This window comes from Myxine glutinosa, chromosome 8, assembly GCF_964187855.1.
Source record: "Myxine glutinosa chromosome 8, kmMyxGlut1.1, whole genome shotgun sequence".
NCBI classification, from domain to species: Eukaryota; Metazoa; Chordata; class Myxini; order Myxiniformes; family Myxinidae; genus Myxine; species Myxine glutinosa.
The window spans coordinates 163,654,954-163,677,231 of NC_136268.1; the positions used below are offsets into that span (position 1 = coordinate 163,654,954).

At 46.7% G+C, this 22,278-nt stretch overlaps 1 protein-coding gene across 1 annotated transcript in view; it reads left to right on the forward strand.

The window, feature by feature from the left end:
• Positions 1–22,278, forward strand: part of LOC137433231 (glutamate receptor ionotropic, delta-1) — an 889,585-nt gene that overhangs the window by 469,463 nt on the left and 397,844 nt on the right. The gene's annotated exons all lie outside the window — the stretch shown is intronic.

The window sequence follows — 22,278 nt, forward strand, 5'->3', positions numbered from 1 at the left end:
GGAGAGATCAGTCATGTTTGAGCGAAGGCCCCGGGTGTTAGAGGTCCATACCGTTAATGAAGAGAGAGGGGGAGCTTCGGGTACAGGGGAGGGGAGGGGAGGAGTAGGGTAAGATGAAGGATGAGAGGGGGTGGTAGGAAGAGCAGTTGATAGTGTGTCAGAGATTATAGAAGAGGTCCAAGAAAGGGAAGGATGAAGAGGATGAAAGGTTTGATGGTGAAGGGATGAGGCACAGTGAGGGGTTGTTTGAGGGGGGGGGCAGAGAAAGTAGAAGGTTGGGTGGGGTGGAGGTATTTGATGGAAGGGAGACGAAGTGGGGAGGAGGCAGCTTTGAGGAGGAGGGGGGAGGAGGGAGAATTGGAGAGGAATGGCATGGGGGGAGATTTGAATGGGAGGGGTTGGGGGGGAGTTTTGAAGGGGAGGGGTTGGGGGGGAGTTTTGAAGGGGAGGATTGAGGGGGGAGTTTAGGAGGGGAGGGGCAAGGGGGGATTTGGAGGGGAGGGGCAAGGGGGGAGTTTAGGAGGGGAAGGGCAAGGAGGGAGTTTAGGAGTGGAGGGGCAAGGGGGGAGTTTAGGAGTGGAGGGGCAAGGGGGGAGTTTAGGAGTGGAGGGGCAAGGGGGGAGTTTAGGAGGGTAGGTGCAAGGGGGGGATTTGGAGGGGAGGGGCAAGAGTGGAGTTTAGAAAGTGGATGATTGATGAAAGACGAACATTGATAACAAATTGGGTTTGTTGTGATTTTCAAGTTAGCAATCCGATTCAGAACGATGGAGGAGGGGTGGAATGAATGAGAATTTAGATATGTAGTGCGCGAGACGTATAAGAGATTGAATTTCTTTTTTTTGACGTGGAATGAGATGGAGAGGAATTTGAAAAAAGCCTTTTAAATAGGAAGAAAAACAGCGTGTTGTAATATACCACTGGATAAAACACTGAAGGGGAAAGTTTATACATATTTAAATAATATTAAAACAGAACCGTAAACAAGCTTATATGCACAAAGTACCAACGGGGGGAGAGCCGAGAGGGACCACCACGAGTTACGTGGACAGGGCAAAAGGTGGATGGCAAGGAGATAATGGGGGCGGGGTGAACAGCACACCTGGACAGAAAGTACAGGATGAGACAAAGCACACGTGGAGAAGGAAAATAAATGTTTTTGGTTATTTTTGTTTTGTTTTTGTTTTTTGGGGGGGGGGGGGTATTTAAAATAAACGTATTTAAAACGTTAGACAAAGAGTATTATGTTCGGGGTAGAAGGGAAAAAATTAAGAGCCAAGCAAAACACGATGTAGGGGACTTAAGTAAACAAACACCGAAGGAGGTACAAGGCCGCACACGAGGAGCAGAACACGATTAATTAATTACGAGTTACAGGAAATTCAAACCAAAACTAACTATAAACGAACAATAACGCATGGACGATAAAATAACGAGTTGAAATTTGACAAACACACGAATGAAAAAATAACCGCTTTGGATGCCCGGAGAGAACCAGGCCTCAAGGTCAGAAGCTTCAACAACTAGGCCGCGTGGCGCGAAATAATCGACTATTTTTTACAGGTATGAAAGATTAACACCGATAATCTCCCGAGGGACACGCAAAAGGTACACACACGTAAGATAAATACAGTTTTGACAAAAATACAAATGTGACAATTACTTAACTTCGAGCGTGCGTGAAGATCGTGGAACAGCTTCGGAAAACCGTGACCGCCCCGACAAGATCTCACGAGATCTCTCGGGGCAGGGACATTTGAGAACAGGGACATCGGAAGATGTGTGGGAGGGAGAGGGCCTGGGGGGGGTCAGTATAGGTATAAACGCAAGGACACCAAGGACTTCCAGGAAAGAGGTCGGCACCTCAAAAAGTGGATTTGGGGTGAAATTAGTGGGGGTAGAAAAGATCAAATTCAAAATTGAAAATTTTGCATGTGGAAAAAGTAAGTACACCCTTGGCTCTAATACAGCGGTCGGGAACCTATGGCTTGCGAGCCATATATGGCTCTTCCGGTGACGGCATATGGCTCCCAGACAATTTTGAGTTGAAAAAAAAAAAATTAAAAAAAAAATCAGTTTGGAACCGATTTTAAAATACTTGTGATATTTCTTAATAATACTGTGTCATTTTAAAGTAAACAGAAATTAGTTTTGAAGATAAATTTCACGGGTCACGGGTCACCCGTGGGTCGGGTCGGGAACCAATGGCTCGCGAGCATGTCCGCGTCATTGTAAAGGTGAAGAAATCAATTTTATCAGATAGCCAACTAGTTTATCCGCTTCAACCCTTGTAACGGAAAAGATGGCGAAAAGAAAAAAAGACGATGATTACCGTGCATTCCAGGCTGCGTGGACAGAGGAATTTGCATTTGGTGAGAGAGCAGGATCTGCGGTATGTCTAATATGCAATGATAAAATTGCATCGATGAAACGGTCAAATATAAAGCGGCACTTCGATACGCACCATGCTTCATTTGCATCGAAATATCCAGCGGGGGACAGCAGGAAAAGGGCATGCGAGGAGCTACAGCGGAGAGTGCAGACGAGTCAGCAGCAACTACGTGTGTGGACCAAGCAAGGTGATGGGAATTCTGCTAGCTTTGCGGGTGCTTTGGCAATAGTAAGGAATGGAAAGCCATTCACAGATGGCGAGTATGCCAAAACATTCATGCTTGATGTGGCCAATGAACTGTTTGATGACTTCCCAAATAAAGACAAGATAATCAAACGAATAAAAGACATGCCCCTGTCAGCAAGAACTGTGCACGATCGTAGCATCATGATGGCAAATCAAGTCGAGGAAACACAAATTAAGGACATAAACGCCGGGACATACTTTTCTCTCGCGTTAGATGAGTCAACAGACGTTAGCCATCTATCTCAGTGCAGTATAATTGCCAGGTATGCTGCAGGTGACACACTGCGTGAGGAAAGCTTGGCTGTTTTGCCAATGAAAGGGACAACAAGAGGAGAGGATTTATTCACGTCCTTTCATGGAGTTTGCTAAAGAAAAAAAACTTCCGATGGATAAACTTATTTCTGTTTGTACTGATGGTGCACCCTGTATGTTGGGGAAGAACAAAGGATTTGTAGCGCTTCTCCGTGAACATGAAAAGAGAGCCATCCTAAGTTTTCATTGCATCCTGCACCAGGAGGCGCTTTGCGCTCAGACGTGTGGCCAGGAGCTTGGTGAGGTGATGTCGCTGGTCATTCGAGTGGTCAACTTTATTGTTGCCCGAGCTTTAAATGATCGCCAGTTTAAAGCTCTGTTAGAAGAAGTTGGGAATCATTATCCCGGTCTGCTTTTACACAGCAACGTGCGTTGGTTGTCAAGGGGGAAGGTGCTCAGCCGTTTTGCAGCTTGCCTGAGTGAAATCCGGACTTTTCTTGAAATGAAAGGCGTCAAGCATCCTGAGCTAGACAACACTGACTGGCTCCTGCAGTTTCACTATCTCGTGGACATAACTGGCCATCTGAACCAGCTCAATGTGAAAATGCAAGGTATTGGAAATACAATCTCATCCCTTCAACAAGCAGTGTTTGCATTTGAAAGCAAGCTGGAAGTCTTTCTCAGGGACATTGAAACAGGTCGTCTTCTGCACTTTGAAAGACTGCAACAATTTAGAGATGCATGCTTAGCAAGTGACTCCACTCAACATCTGGATCTCCAGCAGCTAGCTGGCTTTACGTCCAATCTCCTGCAGTCATTCAAAGCACGTTTTGGAGAATTTCGTGCGCGCACTGGTCTTTTCAAGTTCATCACTCATCCACATGAGTGTGCAGTGGACAAAATCGACCTGACATGCATCCCCGGGGTCTCTATCGGAGACTTTGAGCTGGAAGTTGCTGACCTGAAGGCATCAGACATGTGGATGAGTAAGTTCAAGTCACTTAATGGAGAGTTGGAAAGTCTTGCGCGACAGCGAGCAGAGCTGGCGAGGGAACACAAGTGGACAGAAATGAAAAATCTTCAACCTGAAGACCAGCTGATTCTTAAAACTTGGAACGAGCTTCCTGTGACATACCACACAATGCAGCGTGTGAGTATTGCCGTATTGACCATGTTTGGCTCTACATATGCATGTGAGCAGTCATTCTCGCATATGAGGAACATTAAGACCAACCTACGCTCACGTTTAACTGATGGAAGCCTCAACGCCTGCATGAAGCTCAACCTCACCACGTATGAACCAGACTACAAGGCCATCAGCAAAACCATGCAGCACCAGAAGTCGCATTAAAAGTAAGACATATTTAATTTATTATACGTTAAAAATACTATATGGCTCTCAATGAAATATATTTAGAAATATTTGGCTTTTATGGCTCTCCCAGTCAAAAAGGTTCCTGACCCCTGCTCTAATAGGTGGTATTGCCCCCTTTGGCAGAAACAACCTCAAGTAGGCGTTTCTTATAACTGTCTACCAGTCTTTGACATCGACTGGGAGAAATTTTTGCCCACTCCTCCATACAGAATTCTTTCAGCTGTGCGATGTTTGAGGGGTTTCTTGCATGCACAGCTCGTTTCAAATCCCCCCACAACATATCGATGGGATTTAGATCCCGGCTTTGACTTGGCCATTCCAGAACCCTCCATTTCTTTCTTTTCAGCCATTCCTTTGTGGATTTACTGGTATGTTTATGGTCATTGTCATGATACAAGGTCCACCATTGGTTGAGCTTCAACTTTCCGACAGATGGCCTCACATTATCCTCAAGCACCCTCTGGTACAATGAAGAATTCATCGTGGATTCTATGATGGTGAGCTGCCCAGGCCCTGATGCAGCAAAGCTGCCCCAAACCATAATATTTCCACCACCATGCTTTACAGTTGGTATCAGGTTCTTGTGGTCAAATGCTGTCTTTGGTTTTCGCCAAACATGTCTTCTGGTACTGTGGCCAAATAGCTCTACCTTTGACTCATCTGTCCAGAGCACATTGCTCCAGAAGTGCTGGTCTTTGCCTAAGTGTTCATTGGCAAACTTTAGTCTTGCCCTGATGTTCTTTCTGGAGGTTTCCTCCTGGCACACCTCCCAAGTAGATCAAATTTGTGCAGCCTTTTTCTAATGGTAGACTCGTGCACTTTGACATCAACAGTGGCAAGAGCTACCTGTAGGTCCCGTGATGACATTCTCGGGTTATTAGAGACTTCTTTCAGCATCTTGCGGTCTGCTCTCGGGCTGAACTTGCTGGGGCGGCCTGGCCTGAACAAGTTCGCAGTTGTTTGGAATCTTCTCCACTTGTAGATGATCTTCCGGACAGTCGAATGATTGATTTCAAATTGTTTGGAGATCTTTTTAAATCCCTTCCCAGACTCGTACGCATCTATAACCTTCTTTCTGAAGGCCCCAGAGAGCTCTTTTGATATAGGCATGGTGACGCCGCACACTTCAACAACAAAGAGCAAACAAAACTAAATGTCTGAGGTTTAAATAAGACAGGTTCTCCAAGATCCTCTCTAACGATGTTCTAATCATTTGCACCTGAGCTGGTGCACCTGATTCAAATTTTAGGTATTTGAAGTAGTGATAAATGTAGGGGTGTACTGTAGGGGTGTATGTATATATATGTATATATATATATGTATATATATGTATATATATATATATATATATATGTATATATATATGTATATATATATGTATATATATATGTATATATATATGTATATATATATATGTATGTATATATATATGTATATATATATATGTATACACAAAGAATTAAGTTAAGCACCCCCCCCGTTTTTTTACAACCTCGCACATTACAAGTTTGTTGTCGTCAAAACAGTGTAAGATACCCATGATATTGCTATATTTTCTGGAGAAGTGATATTTTGGTCACATAAAAACATAACAATCATGCCGTTTTCAATATTTTATTCTGAATAATTTAAGGTGAAATTTTTTGGGAATTTTAGGCATATTTTCACCTCAATTTAAGTATGGAGCTATAGGTCCATCACGGACAGTGTGGATGACGTTTATGTTTTCTAACGTACAGTCATTGTTCTGAGAAGACCTCTAGCGATCTTTGCGTCAATAACGTGTGTAGGACCCACGTGATCGGATCACTGACTCAACCAATCACTTTTTTTCACTTTGATCACTCAATTTCATCAATGGATAATTGCTAATGTCATACCAATCATTATTTGATCTCACATACCTTAGAATATATGCCAATGTATACATATACACAAAGAATATATATTAGGGGGTGCTTACCTTAATTCGTTGTGTAGGGGTGCTTAACTTAATTCTTTGTGTATATATATATATATGTATGTATATATATATGTATATATATATATGTATATATATATATGTATGTATATATATATGTATGTATATATATATGTATGTATATATATATGTATGTATATATATATGTATGTATATATATATGTATATATATATATATATGTATATATATATATATATATACTAGCTGAGGTACCCGGCTTTACCCGGGTTGAATAAGAATAATACAAATATATGATGAAAATAACATGTATATTTTAGAGCAATATCACAGTACATTTCCTACATGACGTTTTGTCAATTGTCAATTTCTCAAAACCTCTTGGTATACAACATTTATGGTTTTCTTACTTGGTGCCAAGACATAAAGATTGCTTGGTTTTCCAACCCTCGAGCAGCCCACGTACAGCTGGCCATGGGAAGTACCCGGCATTGCCGGGCGGGGGAAGGGAGGGGAGGGGGAAGGGGAAGGGAGGGGAACGGGGGGGGGGAGGGGAGGAGAGGGTGGGGAGGGGAGAAGAGGGGAGAAGAGGAGGGAGCAGGAGGAGAAGAGGAGGGAGGGGAGGAGGAGAGGGGAGAAGAGGAGGGAGGGGGAGGAGGAGAGGAGAGGGGAGGGGGGAGTAGGGGGGGAGGTGAGGGGAGGGGAAGGGGGGAGGGGAGGGGGAGTGGAAGGGGGGGGAGGGGGGAGGCGGAGGGGGAGGGGGGAGGGAGAGGAGGGAGGGGGGAGGGGGAGGGGGGAACGGCTAGCTTGGCAAGCGATAGCAGGCTTTTTACTTTTATTTTTACCTCAATGAGGGCTATATATATAGTCCGTGCTTGGAGCCTTCAAGTTCAACATAAAGTTTTTTTAGGAAAAATAATGCAGATGTATAACAATCCACCAATGCAAGTTCAGAAATGAATGCAGATCCTTTTATTTGCGATACAAACGCAATTCCCGCCATTTCCACTCACGATCGAGGCCTCCACAGTGACCGCGCCTCTTCTTCCTCCTACACTTCGTCTCACTTCTTTCACTCAAAATGCACGAAATTCTGCCGCATGAAATTATGTAGAGGCCTCGTCGGGGGGGGGGGGGGGGGATATAAGGTAGATAAGGAAGGCGTTGTAACAGAAGAATCAAAATAAAAGTGGAAGAACATAAGGAAATGGGAGCTATTCTGGACCCACAGCCAAACCCGACAAACCATTGCAATACACCCCGAACGTCTAGCGCCGCCACAAACTACCACATGGAATTGCAGCTGGCACGGTTTTTTAAACCATTGATATTAAAATACAAAGTAGCCTAAAACCACCGGGATTTTATGCTGATTCCGAATCTGTGTCTAAAACGTTTCTCCGATGTGTTGTTCTTGAGTTATAAGCGGACATCCAGACAGACAGACAGACACACACACACACACACACACACACACACACACACACACACACACACACACACACACACACACACACACACACACAGACACTCCTCCTTTATATATATAGAGAGAGAGATATATATATATATATATATGGATTCGGCGTGTGAGAAAACAATCAATGGACAAAATGTGATTAAGGTACAGTAACAACTCACTAAGAAGTCGTTGGGTATAAAGTAGATTTATCGTGGGTTAAAGTGGATAGTTTACCACAGTCCCGTAAACTGTGTCGATCGACGAAATGGACGCGTGGCGGTCGCCTAGCTTTTTCTCCTTCACATTAAGTACAAATGGGCATTGTTTACGGATAACAATGTGCGCCACACAGAGCGAGATGCCCGGGTTTTCAAAATCGCTTCCGTTAATTTTTTTAAAATTTTGTCTGCTTACATTTTGAGATACTTTCTCCTTTACCTTTTGAGCTTTCGTCATCAAATTTTTAACTAACCTTTATTATGAGAATATGTTGAACACTGGTTAATAAATTTGAAATTTTTAGAATATAAAAGTTTGTCATATTTAGCATTCGTAAGAATAAGAATAAGGAGAAGAGGAACAGCAGCGAAAGGAAAGGAAAGTCTGAGTACAAAGTGGACGTGGACGGCCAAACAATGATGTTTCTCCCTATGTAGATTTTCCCAATAGGTGAGGGCGTGACTACCGGAAGTAATCTGTAACACGTGCCCTTTTGTGGTTTGTTTTCAACGTATCCAATCACGTGACTGTTGTCGCTAAGGGTGCACTAACCGGAAGTTACGTAGTTCCGCGGGCGCCAATTAAAAATAAACACAAAGGAAATAAATAGGCGACATACACGGCGAGAAGCCTTTGATTGTTTATTGTTTTCCGTTGGAAACCGAGTTGCGATTCAGTCGTGCTTCCGGTCAAGTCTCATCGTTTGGACCACAGAAGGACAGATCGGTGTCGTTGTGCTAGAATTGATCAGTTCGATAACGGCTCTCGCCCAGTTTTGTGTGCATGACAACATTACCAACATGGCGGATATCAGAGACTTTCCCCCCAAATCAGCGTTGAAGCGACAAAGGTTCTCTTTGTCCAATTTATTGTTTTTTGTCATTTGCACCCCGCAGGTGAATTATTCAAAAGACCAGCACCATGACCCCTAAGATGTATTCGTATGTTTGTGTTTGTGTTTGTGTGTTTGTGTTTGTGTGTCGCACATTTGAAAGACCTAAATGAGTAGGACGATGCAACGGACATAGGGAAACGATTCCACTATTTGAAGAATAACTGTAGAGATGAGATTAAGGGCGTTTTCTTTCCTCATTTCTTAATTTCTTTCTTCTCGCACCTTATGCTTCTCTTAGTCCCACTTCCTGTTCTTTACACGACTCGTACATGGTTCTACCCTTCTTTTTGTTTTGGCACAACCTGTTATGACCACTGAGGAATAGGGCATGACACCATCATTGTTAATATTCAGCAACATCCACACACGTATCCCAGGATGGAGGTTTGAAACCACCCTGGGAGCAGCTTTGATGGGGGGCACAGAATTTCGGGTCAGTAAAGTCATTTCAATTTCAATCATTAGTTGAGGGAACCAGAATTAGTGCAGGCCTCAGTGGATGATAACAATAAGTGGTTAATTGTTTATCCCATGGTTAATAACGTTTTTTTACCGGGGACGAAAATCACTATCCGGGAATTGTTTCACTTTACGTGAAGGGTTTTGTCTGAAGCAGTAAATTTCAGTTTAACAAGTTCACGAGCAATGTCTAACCTCTTGGTCCCATTGCTCCGGGCCTCGGATGAAGTGAGGTTCTCCAGAACAAAGCACATCATTTAGGGCCGAAACGTTTTTTGTGTTCAGCGCACCAAATGAAAGGGTCACTGTATTATTTATCTGGTGAATTGTGTTAATGACCATTTTGACCATGACTAAAATAAAAGAGGAAGTACTTTCTAATCGAGGGCTTGCGGCCATTTTGTTCACTCCCTAGGTTCTCTCCTCGCTCTCATCCTTCGCGGTGCCCCGGGTTTCTCCAAGTCTCCCTCTGGTTTGTCCCTCAACCTCTGTTAGTGTGTCCCCCAGTCCTCCATTTCCACTGTTCTGTTCATTCTGTTACGTCCTGGTCCGTTCTGTGTTATACCTACTCCACGAGCCTTGACTTCGTATACAAATTTTATTTTAATTATTTCTTCACCTCATGGATGTCTCTTTTTATGCGAATCCTCTTCGGCACAGGTGTTCTCCTTCAGTGTTACACAGTAAGCTCAATATGCTTTTCCGATCCCCCAGATGTCCTTCAATAAGGGGACCGCGACGGAGAGGGCACACGTACAACCCCGGCCACGAATTCTCCAATCCCTCGCTCGGCCCAAAACCCACCACATTCGCTTATCATCACAACACTCCATGTTTGAAAGAAAAACTCGTGGGTCCATTACAATCACCTACAGGATCGCCATGTCTCACAGGTCTGATATACAATATGTCCAGTTTCCAAGACCTGCTTCTTGAGGATCAAGTCATCGGGTGAATCACTTCGTAACCAACTTTAATGACTCCTTGAGCGAGCTCTCTGAAGTATAAAATCAGGCCTGTGTCGATAATATGAACTTTTCTTTGCATCTTGCGGATACAAAACTACCCACCATGTTCCTCCTCTCCTGTGCGACAATGTTGTTAACCCATTTTGAGACCTAGCTAATAGGAGTGAAGTTTTGAGCTTGTATTCCAAAATCGATATCTACTTTAAACATTATCGTCCGAATTCTTTCTGACATGTGTCTTGCCACCTGAGCAGTTTTCTGAGAACAGGTTTCTCCTTTAGCCTCAACTTGCACAACAAAGATATGGTTCATTCACTTTAGTTAAGAGCACGACACATTCTGTTTGGTCAGGCAAGTGTGAAAACGAGATTGATGATATGAGCAAGACTATGGTGGCAAATTGCTGTCCTGCAGACTTGCTTCGGATTCCCATAACGCTGCCCTTTCCTTTCCGCATGCGCTCCGACAGCCCACACAGGTGGAGAGACCAAATGACGTCGTTCGCTTTGCCTTTTACGGTATGTTCCAGACACTCTGATAGTCCAGGGAGAATTGACGAATAGTCATCATAAAGAGTGTCTCAATGAAATGATGTTTGTGGGGAACACTCGGGAGGTGAGTTCCATCTGATATACCTTGTCTGGCCTACCTGTAATGATAATCATCCATACTTTCGCTTTAAACGCTGTATTGAGTCGTCGGTTGTGTTCGCAGGAAGCAAATAAGTCCATGCAGCGTTTGAAAGGCCGAGCTCAATATGGGATGAGAATGATGAGGCAACGGACAAAGGGAGATGATTCTACATTTCTTTCTCTCTTTCTCCTCTCACCTCATGCTTCACTTAGTCCCACTTTCCTTTCTTTACACTGCTTTTACATGGTTCTTCTTTTCTTTCTGCTTGGGTAACAACCTGGTATGACAACTGGGGAATACCCAATGACATACAACAATTTCAATGTTCAGCAACATACATGTAAGTATCCCAAAGGGGTCAGGGAGGCGGGGATGGAATGGATATTAAAGCCATCCTGGGAGCAGCTTTTATTGGGACAAAGTTCATTCCCGCTCTCAATAAAGGTCGTTCTAAGAATGAATGTTGTTCTGAGGTCATGACAAACTATACCTTCCAGGTAACAGATCAGTCAAATGGCCGGCTTTTTATCATGCAGGGCTCTGATTGGCCAATGTAAGACAATCATTAAATCCGTAAAGGAACTTCAACAAAGCTTCTGCATAAGAATACAACTAGTTTGAGATCAATGATGCATGTGCTGTTAGTCCCCTACCGGTTTCACTGGAGAGGACTATAGGTTTGCTCTCCGTCGATCCGTCTGTCTGTCCCGTCAGTCCGTCGCACCTGTGGTTTTCAGACCTTTTTCCCCATACCCGTTAACATATTCAACTGAAACTTGGTACCTGGCTTCGTTCTGATAAGTTGTAGAACAAGTTCGATTTTCATGGCGTTTCGTCAATTTTTCAGTTTTATGCCCATCCTGGACTTGGATAATATCATAGGTGTGGATCTCGGAGTACTTGTACTGTACATTGCTTTGATTAATGGTTTAAACTTCCCACAAGACTCAATGTGCTGCAAGAAACCATGAATACTGAATACAGTGAAGGTTTGTGATTAATGTCAGGAAGACTACATGTTAATAATACATGGCTTTGCACTTGCCCAACCAGCACTACAAATTAAACAGTTAAGTTTCAGAAGTTCATGCAGTTGGATCAAAAGTTGTATGAAAATACTCCACAAATGAAGAATGACGTCATTCTCCGAACTTCTGGGTGCAGTATTGCACTCTTGCGCAGTTGTTCAAACTCTTCTTCCGAGCCTTCAGATGAAAGGACTTGCCATACACACATAGTTTGGATAAAATTGTAGCTCTTTTGTTTGCAACTGGGAACAACTATTCCAAGGGGATGACCCGAAACTTGACAACTTTGCTAATTAATAAGAAATGCTTGATAATAGAACACAAAGTATTGACAGATCTAAGAGAGTTATTTGGATGTGGAATTGACCCTGGAACAGACAATTAACGAGTTTAAAGTCCTTCTTTAACTTTAACTAGGATTTTGTACACACACACACACACACACACACACACACACACACACACACACACACACACACACACACACACATATACATACACACACAGACACATATACATACACATACACACACACACACACACACGCACTCATGCACACATACACACATGCAGATACACACATACACACACACGCACTCATGCACACATACACACATACAGATACACACATACAGATACACACATACACACATATACACAAACATACACATATACATTGCACATACATACACACACATACACATACACAACATACACATACACTCACACACACACACACACACACACACACACACACACACACACACACACACACACACGCACTCATGCACACACACACACACACACACGCACTCATGCACACATACACACATGCAGATATACACACACACGCACTCATGCACACATGCACACATGCACACATGCAGATACACACATACACACATATACATACACATATACACACATCACACACCACACACACACACACACACACACACACACACGCACTCATACACACATGCAGATATACACACACACGCACTCATGCACACATGCACACATACACACATGCAGATACACACATACACACATATACATACACATATACACACATCACACACCACACACACACACACACACACACACACACACACACACACACACACACACACACATGCATACATGCACACATACACACATGCAGATACACACATACACACACACGCACTCATGCACACATGCACACATACACACATGCAGATACACACATACACACATACAAACATACACATACATACATCACACACCATACACCATGCACACACACACACACACACATAGACAAAGATACACATACACACACAGACACATACATACACATAGACACATGGAGAAACACACACACACACACACACACACACACACACACACACACACACACACACACATGCACATACACACATACACACGTGCACACACATACACATACACACACACACACATACATATACATACACACATACATACACACATACATACATACACACATACATACATACACACATACATACACACATACACACACACACACACACACACACACACACACCAATAACTCAAAAGATTTTGAATCAAGTGAGATTTGAAGAACTTTAGCAAATTGAACCTCCACTGTGACCCCCATTGAACCTGTAATAATCTCCACTGTGAGCGCATTCCACGATGCTCTTGAAGACAATAACCGAGAGTTCTTTGGAAGTCGAAAATTCCCATCACAATGAGCATCAAATGAGTTGTCAAATATCTACGAGACAGTTACAAAGTGAGGTCATAAGTTCAGGGTTAATTTCTCAATTGAAGGCTCAATATTTGAGGAATTCAATCTCAAGACAGAAGATGAGGAAGTTTACACTTGATGCAGTGAAAATGAAACTTTTGAACAAGGACAAGAAAGGAATGAGAGTAAAAATAAATTGAGACGTGTTTGGACATCGACTGTATCTAGCTGTACGTACAAACGTTAAGTTGATCACTGTGATTAAATGCGCACTCACAACATGTCCCTTTCCACAGGCAATGGTTACGGCTCAAGAAGCCCAACAGCAAAGTCAGCTCCACTGAAAGAATATCGACACCTGAGTCCATGGTAGCCACCCAGATGTTGTCGATGCACTTGGGGTTGATGATATATATACGTTCTTTCAAGTTCATACGTCTAATAGACTTTCCACGAGCGTTTAAATCATGCAGCAAAGATAGTTCTATCTCCAGTGTGCCGTAGTTCTACAAAATGAATCTAGCTTGTCACTGATTGTTACAAATCATCATCGATCAAAGGTTTTGAACAAGAGAACTGAGGAATGCAAAGCACTAAAAAATATTTATTAGCACCAAAGGTACCTGACATTGCCAGGCAACACCAGATCCTTATCCTACCCCTTCCCTCCCTCATCCCATTCCTCCTCCTGCCTCCTCCCACTCCACTCCCTTCCTCCAGACTCCCGTTGCTTCCCCTCCCTCCCCTTAACTCCCCACCACCCACCACTTCCACTCCCTCATCGCATTCGTATTCCTGCCTCCTCCCATCCTCTCCCTCCCTCCAGGCTCCCACCTTCCCCCTCCCTCCAAACTCGCACGCTCTCCCTCTCTCCAAACTCCCACCCTCTCCCTCCCTCCAGACTCCCACTCTCCCCCTCCCTCCAGACTCCCACCCTCCCCCTCCCTCCTCCCAGCCTCCCTCTCCCTCCTCCCACCCTCCCCTCCCTCCTCCACCTTCCTCCTCCCTCCAGACTCCCACCATCCTCCTCCCTCCAGACTCCCACCATACACCCTTCCTCCAGACTCCCACCCTACACCCTCCCTCCAGACTCCCTCCCCTCCCTACTCCCCTCCTCTCCCTCCCTCCAGACTCCCACCCTCCCCATCCCTCCTCCCACCCTCCCCTTCCCTACAGACTCCCACCCACCCCTTCCCTCCAGACTTCCACCCTCTCCCTCCCTCCAGACTCCCATCCTCTCCCTCCCTCCAGACTCCCACCCTCTCCTCCCTCCAGACACCCACCCTCTCCCTCCCTCCAGACTCCCACCCTCCCACTCCCTCCAGACTCCCACCCTCCCACTCCCTCCAGACTCCCACCCTCCCACTCCCTCCAGACTCCCATCCTCCACTCCCTCCAGACTCCCTCCAGACTCCCACCAGACTTCCACCCTACACCCTTCCTCCAGACTCGCACGCTCTCCCTCTCTCCAAACTCACACCCTCTCCCTTCCTCCAGACTCCCACCCTCCCGACTCCCACCTCCCTCTCCCTCCTCCCACCCTCCTCCCACCCTCCCCCTCCCTCCTCCATTCTCCCCCTCCCTCCTCCCACCCTCCCCCTCCCTCCTCCCTCCCTCCCCCTCCCTCCTCCCTCCTCCCACCCTCCCCCTCCCTCCTCCCTCCTCCCACCCTCCCCCTCCCTCCCCCTCCCTCCTCCCACCCTCCCCCTCCCTCCTCCCACCCTCCCCCTCCATCCTCCCACCCTCCCCCACCCTCCTCCTCCCTCCAGATTCCCACCCTCCTCCCTCCTCCAGACTCCCACCCTCCTCCCACCCTCCCCCTCCCTCCTCCCATCCTCCCCCTCCCTCCTCCCATCCTCCCCCGCCCTCCCCTCCCTCCTCCCACCCTCCCCTCCCCCTCCCTCCTCCGCCCTCCTCCCACCTCCCTCCCCTCCCTCCTCCCTCCCCTCCCTCCCTCCCTCCTCCCCCGCCCTCCCCCCCCTCCACCCCTCCCCTCCCTCCTCCCCCTCCCCTCCCTCCTCCCACCTCCCCCTCCCCCTCCCTCCTCCCACCCTCCTCCTCCCTCCAGACTCCCACCCTACACCCTTCCTCCAGACTTACCGTACATCTTAATTAAGTTATTTTTCACAATTGACAATCTGAGCTCACAATCTCACCAATTATATCGGCAATCCGAAAAATCCGGGTTAAAATGAGAAATTGTTTTTTTTTGCCCTTTTTAGAAAAAGTTGTATATTCTGATTTTTGCCCGGAGATGGCGACAGGTGGTGGCTCGTGTGTTTATAAGTTGTGAATTGTGAGAAAATGATTGTTCTAAACCCCTAGTAAGATGCACCGTGGTAAAAACAAAACAAAATGTGGTCCTAAAGTTTCATCGTGATTTACGTTGGGAGCTCAGAGGAGAAGCGTCACAAACAAACAAACAACGTCTTGAAGTGTGGTGCTGCGCACACAACTTGCTTGCCAAAGAGGTAGGCCACAACGCGTTGTTAAACCAAAAGAGTCTTTATTGCCAAAGCTCGAAACTGCAGCACTGGGCGGGCTCGAGCTTAGAGCCCGCATATATGTGCCGAGGCCACGCCTAGTCCTCGGGCGTGGCCGCTCGGTCGAAGGGCGGGGCATGTGCCATCGGTCCCCGCCTGGGCGCTCGCGCCACCTTCTGGTGCGCGGAATTATTGCCCCATGTGTCCGCCACACGCGCCCCCCCAGAATTCCCGCGCACCTGAAGGGTGAGTTTGCGGGGAAGCCGGATGACCCGGCCGAAACGCCCCCTGGCGATGGGTGCAGGGCTGGGGGGCAGTGGGCCGGCGGGGCTGAGGGGTGCCGGGGGTCCGACCGCCGGGGGGCGGCCTCGACGCGGAGGCAGAGCTGCTGGCGGGGGTGCCGTGGTCCGACCGCCGGGGGGGGGGTGGCCTCGACGCGGAGGCAGCGCTGCCGGCGGGGGGTGGTCCGGATCGAGGTGGGCCGGCTTGAGGCGGTCCACGGAAATGCGATCCGGGGCACCGCCGATGTCGACCGTGAAAAACTTGTCACCGGTCTCCAGCACGCGGAAAGGCCCGTCGTACGGGGGCCGTAGCGGTGCCCGGTGGGCGTTGTGCCGGATGAACACGTACTTTGCCGTGCGAAGCTCCGGGGCGACGTGGGAAGGCGGGCAACCGTGGTGTGCCGTTGGCACTGGGGCGAACCTCCGGGCGGTCTCCTGAAGGTCGGAGCGCTGTTGCGCCGCGGACCAAGGAGCCGTGGAGTCGGGGATGAATTCACCCGGTACCCGCAGTGGTTGCCCGAAGACCAACTCCGCCGAGGACGCGCGCAGGTCGCCCTTGGGCGCCGTCCTGAGGCCCAGCAGGACCCAGGGGAGCCTGTCGACCCAGCCGCCATCGTGGAGGCTGGCCCGGAGCGCGGCCTTCATGGAGCGATGAAAGCGCTCGCACACCCCAGCCGCTCCAGCGTGGCGAACTCCGCTTTCGCCACGGCGAGCTTCGTAGGCTCGAGCCGGCGTGCCCGGGCATAGACCGGCGGCCCGACCATGGGGATGTGATGCTCCACCCCGTGCTTAACGGCCACCGCTGAGAAGGTGGGCCGCGTGAGGGCCGGGAAACTGGTGAGGAGGCGGGTAAAGTCGTCCGCTGCCGGAAGCGTGCAAACTAAACTCGCCGGACGGAACCGTCCAGCAAGCCGCTTGGCAAGCCGCTTGGTGAGCCGCTCAGTGAGCCGCTCAACGAGCTGCTCAGCGAACAAGCAAGCGAGCTAAAGGTCTCAGCCTGGACGAGCCGTCTGCGCTTCACGTCGACCAGCAGCCCATTCGCACATATGAAGTCCGCACCGAGCAATGCCATTGGCATGCTAGCGATCACGAACGACCATTGAAAGCGCTGCCCTCCGAACCGCAGGGAGAGGCAGTGCTTCCCGAACGTGCGGATGGGTGTACCGTTGGCGGCAAGCAACGCGGGGCCCCGGCCCGCGGTTCGCTTGTCGGACGTGTAGGCTGGGATGATGCTTACCTGCGCTCTTGTATCGCAGAGGAAACGGCGCCCGGACAAGGTGTCCGTGATGAATAGGCAGCTGCCAGAATGGCCGACGCTCAGGGCCGCTAATGAGCGCCGGCCCGGTAGTTTCCCGACTTGTCAAACGAGCACGGCGGGCAGCACTTCCTAGCCTTGTGGCCGAACCTGGCGTGGAAATAGCACCAAGCTTGCGGCGGCGGGGGTGGCGGCGATTTTCTCGGCGGCGGTGGTGGTGGTGGTGGTGGTGGTCAGGGCACGGCAGCGGCCACGAGGGACGCTGTAGCATCTGCCTCGGGAACCACGACGGCGGCACCGTAACTCGACCGCGTGTCGCAAGCCGCAAATAACTTGTCGGCCTCTACGGCCAGGGCACGGGGTTCCCTTATGTTGGAACCGGCCAGCGCGAGGCGTACCTGTAGCGGTAGCTGGCGTAGGAAAAGCGCCCGGAATAAGAAATCCGGGGCTTGGTCACCCAGCAGCGACAGCATATGATCCATCCGCATGGATGGTCGTGTGTCGCCGAGTTCAGGAAGGTCCAGGAGGCGGTCGGCCCGTTCGATCTCCGTGAGGCCGAAAGTGGCGATGAGGAGACGTTTGAGCGCCCGTACTTGTGGTCGGCCGGCGGGTGCCGCAGGATGGACACGACTCGGGCGGCAGTGCCGGGCCCGAGGGAGGCGACCACGTGGTAGTAACGGGGCTCGTCCGCCGTTATGCCTGGAAGCTGAAATTGTGCTTCGGCCTGCACGAACCACACATCGGCCTGTGCTTCCAAAAACTCTGGGAGTTTGACCGTGACGGCGTTGTTGGCCATGGCGCGTTCGGTGGTCAGCAACGGCTGAACCAATCGGGGTCACCAGTGAAGTGTGGTACTGCGCACACAACTTGCTTGCCAAAGAGGTAGGCCACAACGCGTTGTTAAACCAAAAGAGTCTTTATTGCGAAAGCTCGAAACTGCAGCACTGGGCAGGCTCGAGCTTAGAGCCCGCATATATGTGCCGAGGCCACGCCTAATCCTCGGGCGTGGCCGCTCGGTCGAAGGGCGGGGCATGTGCCATCGGTCCCCGCCTGGGCGCTCGCGCCACCTTCTGGTGCGCGGAATTATTGCCCCATGTGTCCGCCACAGTCTCATTCACTTTTATTTAGAAGATAACATAGATCCAGGCTCCGGATGAAATAACGTCATAAATGAAAGCAGATCGCCCAAAAACGTAAAACAATGTGATCTGGTGCCAAAAAAAAAAAAAAAGTTTGTTTTTTATTTAAATGCAGCAAATGTAGTCTGTTCCACACGGGCCAGAAATAGGTATCACTGACGACTGTATCGCCAGGATGTACAAATGAACAAACCTCGAATAATATAACTAAAAGTTGAGCAACAAAGTAATTCAAAATATATAAACAAAAAGGTCCTTATCTGGACTTGGTAATAAGCAAAGGGAAAGGTAAGACAATGGTGAAGAAGGGCTGTGTTCCATTACCAATCAGATTGTAGAGCGCTCATCACGTGGTTAAAGCACTCGCGCAACTACTCCAACAACATGGTTGATGAGGAATAAGGAACAGTTGGCTTGGAAAGCGATTAGTGATTTATACAGCAACGATCAGACATTCGATGATGAGCGTTTTATCGTACAGAAACCGTTGTGACCTGTTCCAAGGCAAAGTATTTCTGAGCAGGCCGAAACAAAATGGCGGCTGTATATTTGGATACGTTTAAACACCCCTTTTGATTTCACTCTTGCAAGGTGAATGTGGACTGACCAACCTGGGTAAGCCTCCCCCCCCCCCCCCCCCCATGATGAGCACCCTGTTAATTTATCTTCAAATGGGGTGTTTAAATTTATCCAAATAACTAGTTTTCATTCATGCACCCCCTTGGAGTTCCCTTCGTATTCATTGCAAAATTTTGTGGCACTAGGTTTCATGGTTTTGGAGTTATGGAAGAGACAGACACTGACACACACACACACACACACACACACACACTGACACACATACACTGACACACACATACACACACACATACATTCACACACTGTCGCACACACACACACACACACACACACACACACACACACACACACACACACACACTTGTGCATTGTGTCTACAGTCAACGAAATAGATTAATCACGAATTATTCCTGTTGAGTATTTATTTATTCTAATAGACACACATGCTGATATACACATGCACACACTGACACACACATGCACACACTGACACACACACTGACATACACACACACACACACACACACACACACACACACAATGACACACACACACAATGGCATATACACAGACAGACACACACACAGACAGACAGACACACACTGCCATACCACACACACACACACACACACACACACACACACTGACACACACACACACATCTCGTTATTTCATTTCTGTTCCTCAAAATTCTATCTCTCTCTTTTAATCACACACACACAATGACACACAATGCCACACACACACACACACACACACAATGACACACACACACACACACACACACACACACACACACACACACACACACACACAATGACATATACACACAGACAGACACACACACACAAATAGACACACACACTGATACACTGCTTGAAACAAACACACACACAAACAGACACAAACTCTAATACACTGACTGAGACACACACACAAACATGCACACACACACATTTATTATTTAGATGAAAGATTGTGAAAATTGTGAAAACAGAAAATTAACACAGTAACCCTAAATATTATACAATCCAGATACTTACAATGAAAATATAATATTTGGCAGATTTTTATATGGAAAATAAATAAACAACACAAGAAGACATCATGCGGAGTGTGTGTCATGATACTTGCAAAATCCGCCCCCCCTCCCCCCCCGAAGAAAAAAAAATTCCATTGATACAGCAAATTGTCCATTTCATCAAGATGAAAATTTACAATCTTGATCAAAGCTCGGGTCAATAGGAAGAAAAGTGACGATTTTTCAGATAAAAAAATGATTTTGGAAGGTTGACCTTGAGTTGACCTTTGACCTCAAAATAGTTTGTTTCCCTCTTCAGTGACTCAATGTGCAAATGCTGTTCAATTTTCAAGTAAATCGGATGAAAATTGAGGATTTTAAAAACTTGGCCTATGGTGACCTTTTGGCCTATGTTGATCTCAATTATGGCTGGTGGTTGAATTCAATGACCATATTTGCAAATCCTCTTAGAATTTCAAGTCAATCGGATGAAAATTGATGATTTTAGAAATTTGGCCTATGTTGACCTTTTGGCCGATGTTCACCTCAAAAATACTTGGTGGTTGAATTCAATGACCAGATATGCAAGTCCTCTTCAAATTTCAAGTCAATTTGATAAAAATGGAGTATTTTAGAAATATGGCCTCTGTTGACCTTTTGGCCTATGTTGACCTGAAAAATACTTGGTGGTTGAATTCACTGACCAGATATGCAAGGCCTCTTCAAATTTCGAGTCAATTCAATGAAAATTGAGGATTTAAAAAATTTGGTCTATGTTGACCTTTTGGCCTATGGTTGACCTCAAAAATACTTGGTGGTTGAATTTAATGAACAGATATGCAAGTCATCTTAAAATTTCAAGTCAATTTGATGAAAATTGTGTATTTTAGAAATATGGCCTGTGTTGACATTTTGGCCTATGTTGACCTCAAAAATATTTGGTGGTTGAATTCACTGACCAGATATGCAAGTCCTCTTCAAATTTCAAGTCAATCGGATGAAAATTGAGGATTTTAGAAATTCGGCCTATGTTGACCTTTTGGCCGATGTTGACCTCAAATATAGTTGGTGGTTGCATTCAGTGGCCAGATATGCAAGTCCTCTTCAAATTTCAAGTCAATCGAATGAAAATTGAGGATTTGGGAAATTTCGCAAAGTTGGTGACATTTGGCCTATGTTGACCTTTTGACAGCAAAAACAATAGGTTTCTCAATTGCGACGACCTATACAACTTGGTGAAGTTTCGTGACGATCGGTTTAGAATTGTGACCTGTAGGCCGGTGACAAACAAACAGACAGACAGACAGACAGACAGAACCAGAAACGCAACCGACCAATATACCTGAAAAATCTTCGATTTTGGAAGTAATGAAGGAAATATTGCTTTTCCTTGGGAAGTGCAGAGGTGTTCTGATTTTGTGGGAGGTGGACAAAGCGAAGCTGTTCTTCGTGTGTGTTATTCCTCCTATTTGATTGTCAAACTGGATACAGATCTCATTTAATTTATCACAGTTAACTTTGCTCATTGGTGCGATATGAATATGATTAGTTTAGACATTTTCACCTTTGTCTTTTGTTCATTTTCCCTGCTCTGTCCTTCTCTCTTCTGTCCTTTTTATTTTAGATATCGAGCTTTTTATCGCATCTTTTTTTTTCCAAGAACAATTTCTACATTGTTTTCCTGCTGCAAATATCTATCTATAATTCCACTAATCTCTGTGTGTATGCGACCGCTGTTTCTCGACAACTACCGGTCCGATATACTTGAAACTTGCCAGGTATATTGCTGGGGACCCGAGGATGTGCCTTTTCAAGGTTTCATATTAATCGGACAAGTAGTTACCGAGCTATGTCCAAAAAACGATTCGACCAATCAGAGAGCAGCGAGCTACCGAGCTATGGCGATTTAGCCGTTC